This window comes from Orycteropus afer, unplaced genomic scaffold, assembly GCF_000298275.1.
Source record: "Orycteropus afer afer isolate SDZICR_OR568_19922 unplaced genomic scaffold, OryAfe1.0 scaffold00066, whole genome shotgun sequence".
NCBI classification, from domain to species: Eukaryota; Metazoa; Chordata; class Mammalia; order Tubulidentata; family Orycteropodidae; genus Orycteropus; species Orycteropus afer.
The window spans coordinates 3,888,400-3,896,380 of record NW_006921653.1 but is presented as its reverse complement, the minus strand read 5'-3'; the positions used below and the strand labels follow the sequence as shown (position 1 = coordinate 3,896,380).

At 40.3% G+C, this 7,981-nt stretch overlaps 1 pseudogene; it reads right to left on the bottom strand.

Moving 5' to 3' along the window:
* Positions 1-5,824: 5,824 nt before the first annotated feature.
* LOC103196460 lies at positions 5,825-6,691 on the bottom strand (annotated as a pseudogene).
* Between the last annotated feature and the right edge of the window lie 1,290 nt (positions 6,692-7,981).

Here is a 7,981-nt window from a genome sequence, read left to right as displayed (position 1 = left end):
CTAGCCACATATTGCATATTTTCCTCCTATTCCCCACTCTCCTTTCTCTGTGGCTCCACTCCAGGTTGTTGTTGTTGTTATGTGCCGTCGAGTCGGCCCCGACTTGGGTTTCCGTGGCAGTATCACTACGGAAGTAGGATTGCCCAACCTTCCTTCCGAGGAGTGGCTGGTGGGTTTGAACTGCCAGCCTTCTGGTTAGCAGTCAAGTACCTTAGGCACTATGCTACTAGAGCTCCTCCACTCCAGGTTAATAGAGACCAGTTGTTGTGTCTTAGATCATCTATTAATGGGCATTTAGGTCGTTTCTACCTTTTGGCTATCGTGTATACTGTTGAAATGAATATTGGTGTACAACTCTCTGTTTCAGTCTCTGCTTTCAAGTCTTTTGAGTATATATCTACAAGTGCAATTGATAGGTCATATGGTAGTTCTATTTTTAGTTTTTCAAGGAACTGCCACATTATTTTCCACTTTTGCTCATCAAGGAGCTCTGTTTATGTAGTTCCTAAGGTATCTGACTTCTAACCAGAAGGCTGGTGGTTCAAACCCACCAGCCACTCCTTGAAAGGAAGATTGGGCAATCTACTTCCGTAGAGATACTGCCTCGGAAACACAAGGAGGGGTCGCTATGAGTCACAATTGACTCAATGGCAGTGAGTTTAATTTTTTTTTTTTTTTTGTCATCAAAAGATTTTACCAAAGAAATGAAAAGACATGTTACCAACTGGGAGAATATCTTCAGAAACCATATTTCTGAGCCTAATAACCAGAATATATATAAAAAACTTTGACAACTTAACAACAAAAAGACAAATAACTCAATCATATAATGGGCAAAGAACTTGAATATTTCACCAAAGAGGACATTCAAATGGTGACCAAATGCATAAAAAGATGCTTAGTGTTCTTAGCCATCAGAGAGATGCAAATCAAAACTGCAATGAGATATGATTTCACTCCCACTAGGATGGCTAAAGGAGATCTGGTAGCATAGTGCCTAAGGCATTTGACTGCTAACCAGAAGGCTGGTGGTTCAAACCCACTAGCCACTCCTTGAATGGAAGGTTGGACAATCTACTTTCATAGTGATACTGCCTCAGAAACCCAAGGAGGGGTCCCTATGAGTCGGATCCAACTCAATGGCAGTGAGTTTGTTTTTTTTTTTTTTTTTTTTGGTTTAGGATGGCTAAGATTAAAAAAAGAAAGAAAGAAAAGAAAATAACAAATGTTGGTGAGGATCTGGGGAAATTGGAACCCTTACCCATTGCTGGTGGGAATGCAAAATGGGACAACTGTTGTGGTATGTTCCTTTTCTTGATTGTGGTGATGGTGTAATGAGTATTATACATATACTAAAACTCATCAAGTTGTACACTTTAAGTATATGCAATTCATTGTATATCACTTGTACCTTAATAAAGCTGTAAAAATACAAAGGTGGGAAGTGTGTCCCAGAAAGCAAAGGAATCATTTTTGAACTGCTAGCCAGTCTCGCTCACATTTATATATTTATGAATATTTTTCCAAATTTGCCACTCTGATAGAGTTGAATGTTGTTGTTGTTGTTGTTATGTGTCGTCGAGTCAGATTCTATCATAGCGACCCCTCCTTGGGTTTCTGAGGCAGTATCACTACGGAAGTAGATTGCCCCATCTTCCTACTGAGGAGTGGCTGGTGGATTTGAACTGCCAGACTTCTGGTTAGCAGTCAAGTGCGTTAGGCACTATGCTACCAGAGCTCCTAATAGAGTTGAATAGTACTAGTTATTTTCTGTTTTGTTTTGTTTTTTGGTGGGTGGTGGGGAGTCTGTCTTATCAGGATTGTTCAAGAAGTCCTCCCTTGCCCTTTGATTGTGCTTTTAATTTTCTATAGTTTTTTGCTAAGTTCTTAAAATTAATATTTGAATTTATTCTTTCCTTTTTCTTGCCGATTTGAACAATTTTCTGTTCAGTCTATTTTAGTTTCTTTGGTTAATATGGAAATTCTATTCTTTTTTATCCTGTTAATGGTCACCTTCTCTATCCTTGTGCTCATGATAAGACACATTTTCCTCTACTATCTGAAAGCAAGTTAGCAATTATTCTCTCCATACGAACTCTAAAATAGTTATGACTAAAATAATACATTTATTTCCTCCCTTTCCCCTCTGTCTTTCCCAGATGAAACGTTGGTAGCACTCGTATTCAAGGCCCCTCCCCAATCCTCAACCTCTATGACTTGCTAAGGTCGTTAAATAGTTTTAGTTACAATGATAAAATTGCCTTTGCAGCATGCTGCTTCTGTTATAAAAGCCCTGTTTAATATTCATATTACACATTCCCAGAGAGTCTATCATTATGTTAATAGCCAATATTTATTGAATACTTATTATATATCAAGCACCATTTAAGATGTTGATATGTATTGTCTTATTTATGTTTTACAACTCTGTAAAACCAAAATTCAAATCAAGTGCCGTCAAGTTGATTCTGACTCACGGCAACCCCGTTTGTTTCACAACTCTATAAAATAGGTACTATAATTATTTCCACTTTACATATGAAGAAACTGAAGCATAGAAAGTTTAAAGAACAAGATCATGCAGCCAGGAAGAGCTAGAACCAAAATTCAAACCCAAAGCCTTCCCCTGAGCGACCAGGCATGTGGACCAGGCACCAGAAGCATGGACCTCAACTGGGAACTTAGTAAAAATGCAGGATCTCAGACTCCATCCCAAACCTGGGGGATTGGAATCTGCATTTTAACAATTTAAGGTTCATTTTGAATGAATGTTAAAGTTGAAAAAGGCTGCTCTATGCCATATTGAGGGTTTATGGAGTACATGGGATACATCTGCTCTAAATGCTGACATATGCATAACGATCTTTGCTGCATAGTCAGGTGAATGAGAGCTTGGCTGGATAGGATTCTTTGGCTGCAGTTCTCTTTTTCTTGGTTGTCTACATGACCAATGAGAGGTATTAGGAGAATCTGATTCTTTTTCTTCTATTGGTAACTGGCTTTGTTTGTTTTTACTGTTCTAGAAGTGTATAAAATTTTTCTCTTTATCCTTAGAATTCAGACATTTTTCCAGGATATGCTTAAATGTATGTGTTTTCTCATCAATCATTCCTGGAACTTAGTGAGCACTTTCAACTTGCAGACTCAGATTTTTCTTCATTGTAGAAAAATTTTCTTCTAATTTAATTATTTCCTCTCCTCCATCTGTTCCTTTAGTTCCTCTGGATCTTCTATTATTTGCATTTTAGGTACCCTTGATGCAGCCTCAACATCTCTGCACTCTTCCCTAATGATTTCTCTCTCCTTAATTTTTGCTTTGTGTTTCAAGATGAATTCAATGTTATTTACCAGACAATTAGTAAACCTTCTTTAGTTTTTCTGCTGAATGTTTGGATGGGAAATATGTTTTTAGCTCTAGAAAGTTGTGTGTGTGTGTGTGTGTGCATTCACATATGTGTGCATGTGTGTGATTATTTGCATCTCATTTTGTGTCCTTTCTTTGATCAATTTTTCATCTTTCTCCCTCAGCAGCTCATGTTGTTCTGATTGGTCTGAATTGTCTTCCTTTCTCTGACTGCTGGACCACTTTAGCTGTGCATTTGTTGAGATTGTCTGCTTCCTGGAACTCATGCTTGGTTGCCAGAGTGGTCTTTGAGGCAGGCTCCTAGAGGTAGCAAAGACGGAGAAGTCTGATTCCATATACACCATGGTGTAGAAGCAGGCAGGCTGCCAGGACCCTTATGGGGCACTTGGAGGAAACTTTCTTGCTCTCCAGTGTTCTGTACCCTCCCAGCCTCAGGGTCAGAGAGGACTTTGCCCACTAGGTCAACTACCTATAAGCCTCCTGGAAACATACTATAAACATTATTTATGTGATGTTGTCCTTGATCACCTGGTTGAGGTTTTCTTTTTTGTCAGAGTTCTCCACTATAAAGTTACTTTTTTTAATCCCTTCTCATTCTGTCTTCTTTCCAAGGATATCACCACTTGCAGCCCACACTTAGACCATGGGGAGTTATATGCTCCCATTTCCTGAGGGCAGAGTGTCTATGTAAATTATTTAGAATTTTTCTGCACAGAAGATTTGACTCTTCTCCCATACATACTTATTTTTTCAAGTACTTAGTGATATCAGTATGGATTTGTGGGTATTTATTTTATACTTTGGGTTATAGTCTAACACTCCTTTGCTTTTTGGTGTTTTTTTTCTTGCTCAAAGTGTTCTGGGTTTGGCCATTGGGAGCTCTTTTGGTTGGCTACTGTGTCCCTTTGACATGACTCCACTTTGTGGGGTTTTCTGTTTGTTTTATTTTTAGCACTTCCTTGCTTTCTGCTACTACAAGATAATTTATGCTCATCTTATATATTTCTTGCCTTAATACTACAATCACCCATTTCTCCAAGGAACCTTGGTTCCATTTATTGAGGGATGGTGTTAAAAACCAAGATCTGGGTAACAAATATTCTTTATTAAAATGTAAAGAAATGTTTCTTAGCTTAAGATTGTTTATCCCAGTCTACACTAAAAGACACTTATTGATGGTGATTAGCTGACTGTAGTAGTTAAGTTTGTGTGCCAACTTGGCTGGGCCTGGTTGAGTGGCTGGGCAGCTGGTGATAGTTATTCCCCATGATGAGACTGTCAATTAACTCCATGGTGGGATCTACCACAAGCAGCTGAGTAGCTGCTTTAGAGATGTGGTCTGCTTATGGTATGGTATATAAGAAGCAGCCTTGGGAATGGTCTCTAGCTTATGGCACATTTGAACCCTGCATGTAGCTGAGTCGTTCAGCAGCCTCCCAGGCTCTACTAATCTTGGGACTTTTTTCTTTCTTTCTTTCTTTTCATTTAAGTTTATTTAAACACAGTTCTTAAAACATTTGAGTGAAATTGGGCCTTGTTTGGTGAGCAAAGGACCTGAAAAGAATATTTTTTAAATGAACAGGCAAATCTTCAGTTCATCCATGACACAGGTATAGTGTTCCGTTCTCTTACCCTATACTTTGAAGCACCTAGTATTTTTCACATAGCCTAAAAGCTAGAAGAACAAGAGTACATTTGTGGTGGAATGTATTGTCACTTGCTGATAACTAGTTGAAATACCATTATCACCTTGTAACAGCTTGAAGAAATAGCCTTTTTTAGGCATACACTGTGTAACTCTTATTCCCTGCTATATATAATATAGATTACATAAAGGCGGACAAATCCACATTTAGATAAGCATTAAGCATTTGCTTTATCGAGGTATCTTTATTTATAATACTAGCAGTATAGTTACAAAGCATAATTTTAACACTTAGTTGCAAGCATCTTAAGTATGGTACTTTTAATGAACTGGAGGAAAATGGGTATTTTTGGATTTAAATTTGCTACTGACAACTTAATCTCAACAGTTTTACTAAGCATTGATATGTTAGAAAGAAAAGTAAAAATCAAACTGTTTATTGTTACTTTTTGGCCATTTGGTAGCATTTTACACACAGGCTTTTGATCTTTAGAATACCCTGGATTCAGTAAAAAAACTTTTTTAATGAAGTTTTGTACAATAGAAACTTCTTGGCAATCGAAATGTAGACTGCAAAAAAATATATGCAAAGCATACTCTTTTGAAAACACTTAACTTTGAACAAAGCACTCATACACAATTGCAGAAGGTAAACAGCATTTCAACTCCACCAAAAGTAGTCATCAGAAAAGGTGTAAAAGTCACCTAACTTCACTAGGCACTGTTCACTTTCTAAACAGGGACAATAAAAACTTTTGTCCGCAATCAATATCCTAACTCTAGGGCATGTTTCAGAAAGTCTTCAACTTCATGCTTTAATAGCAGCGAGGAGAGTATGATCGAGACCTGGAACGTGATCTGTATCCTCCATGACTATAATAGGGAGAAGGTGACCACCTTCTATAAAGCTGATCCCTGTCTTGAGCAGCTCTCCATCCTCCTCCTCCTCCTCCTCCTCCACCTCCTCCTCTTTATGATCTGCTATAGTAGTCCCGATCATCATAGCCTCAATCATATCCTCAGTCATAGTAATCCCAATGGCATGAGGTACCATAGGTAGGTCTTCCATATAAATTCCAGGTACTGGAGTATGTGGTCTTCTTGTTATGCAGAAATCAACTCTAATCCTACGGTCATTGAGCTCCATTCCATTGGCACGTTCCATAGCTTCCTTGGCATCATCTACATTTTTAAAATATAGAAAGGCAAATCCTCTTGAATGCCTAGAATGCTGGTCATATACAATTGACACATCAGCAAAGGACCATATTTAGAGAATGTTTTTCTCAGATCTCTTTCTATGGTGTATAAGCTCAACTCAAATACTCCAAGACAACAGTTGGGATCAGGATTTGCCTGATTTCCAACATGACACCTGCGAGTAGACACAGGAGAATGACTGTGGCTATGCCCTGTCCAATAATCTCAACTGTAAGACCTGCTACTGAATCGTCTATGGAAGCAAGATCGAGATTGTGTGTAATGTCTTTGAGAACTTCTTCTGGATCTACACCTAGATTCGGATCTGGACCTGGCCTTTGATCTGGAATGCCTAGAATCGTCCTTGGCACGAGATCTTGCAGGGGTATGCCTTGCAGATTTCCCAGATCCATGAGCACTTCCACTTCTGGAAGCAGAATGGGATTCCGCTCTCCATAGTTCTGCTCGCTGCCGTCACTCATGACTCCTGGCTGCAGTCGCTGCTCCATGTGCTTCAATGGAAGGTGTCTACCACTTGGGCCTTCTTTACAGAGGCTCTGTAGCAGCCTTGCAGAACGCACTGCTTTCAGAGCCGCTGAGAGATGAACCACTCCATGCCACCTCCACTGGGGTTCTCCAATCTTGGGATTTTCAATGGAGTTGAATTAAAGCCTGCCGAGTGGTTTGATATCCAGAATGTGCCTTGTTACTTGTCAGCCTTGGGTTTGTCAGCCTCAGTAGCTAGCAGCTGTCTGAGTGAAGAAGAGCCTTCACTTTCAGTGGGCCAGGAGTAGGAGGCAGAATTGAAGACCAAGGTTGAGGGGCTTTCATCCAGCCCCTAAAGCCTGGCACTTTGAACTCAGACTTAAAGCCTCCAAAGTGTAAGAGAATAAACTCCTGTTTGTTCAAGCCATCCTATTTGTGGTACATTCTTATCAGAGTGGCACTTGTTGTTGTTGTTGTTTTTTGTGGAGTCAGCCCAACTCATAGTGACCCATCCTTGGGTTTCCAAGGCAGTATCACTACAGGGTTAAGGGTGAGGAGAGACAACGCAGGGACGCCAGAGTAGCAGTCCCGGAAGAGCAGGGAAGGGGAAAAAAGCCTTGAACCTGGACAGAAGAGCAATCAGCCGAAGGGATTAGGTGAGGAGGGGAAACTCAGGCCTGTCCAGAGTAGCAGGCCCGAAGAGCAGGAGAAAGGGGATAAAAAGCCTTGAACCCGAACAGAAGAGCAGTCAGCCCCAGGGTTACAGGTGAGGAGAGACAACTCAGGGACGCCCGAAGAAGGAGGCCAGAAGAGTAGGAGAGAGGGGATTAAAAGCCAGGAAGCCAGACAGACAAACAGTCAGCCAGGTGGGGGTGACATGAGAGGTCTCCAACAGCAGGACAAATTTGTCTGTCGGTTTGTCCTACTGTGGTGACATATAGACGTGAGTTTTGAGCTGAGCCTCTGGTGTTTAAAACCCAGAGAGATGAACCTGGTGCACAGGTAACAGCCCAGCTTATAGACTGAGACAGACTAGGCAGAAGGAAGAGGCCATCCACTTCTGAAAGAATTGGCCAGGGAAAACCTCATGAATAGCAAAGAAACACTGTTTGGTACATTACCACGAACCTTTAGGAATAGTACGTTTAGGCTAAAAGGCTCTCAAAATAGGACTGGGAAAGAGTTGCAACATCTGAGTAAATCCAGCCTTACTCATATGGAAAAGAGAAAGCTTTCGAGACCTTCATTTGCTGATGTGGCACCACTCAAATTGAAGAGAAACAGCC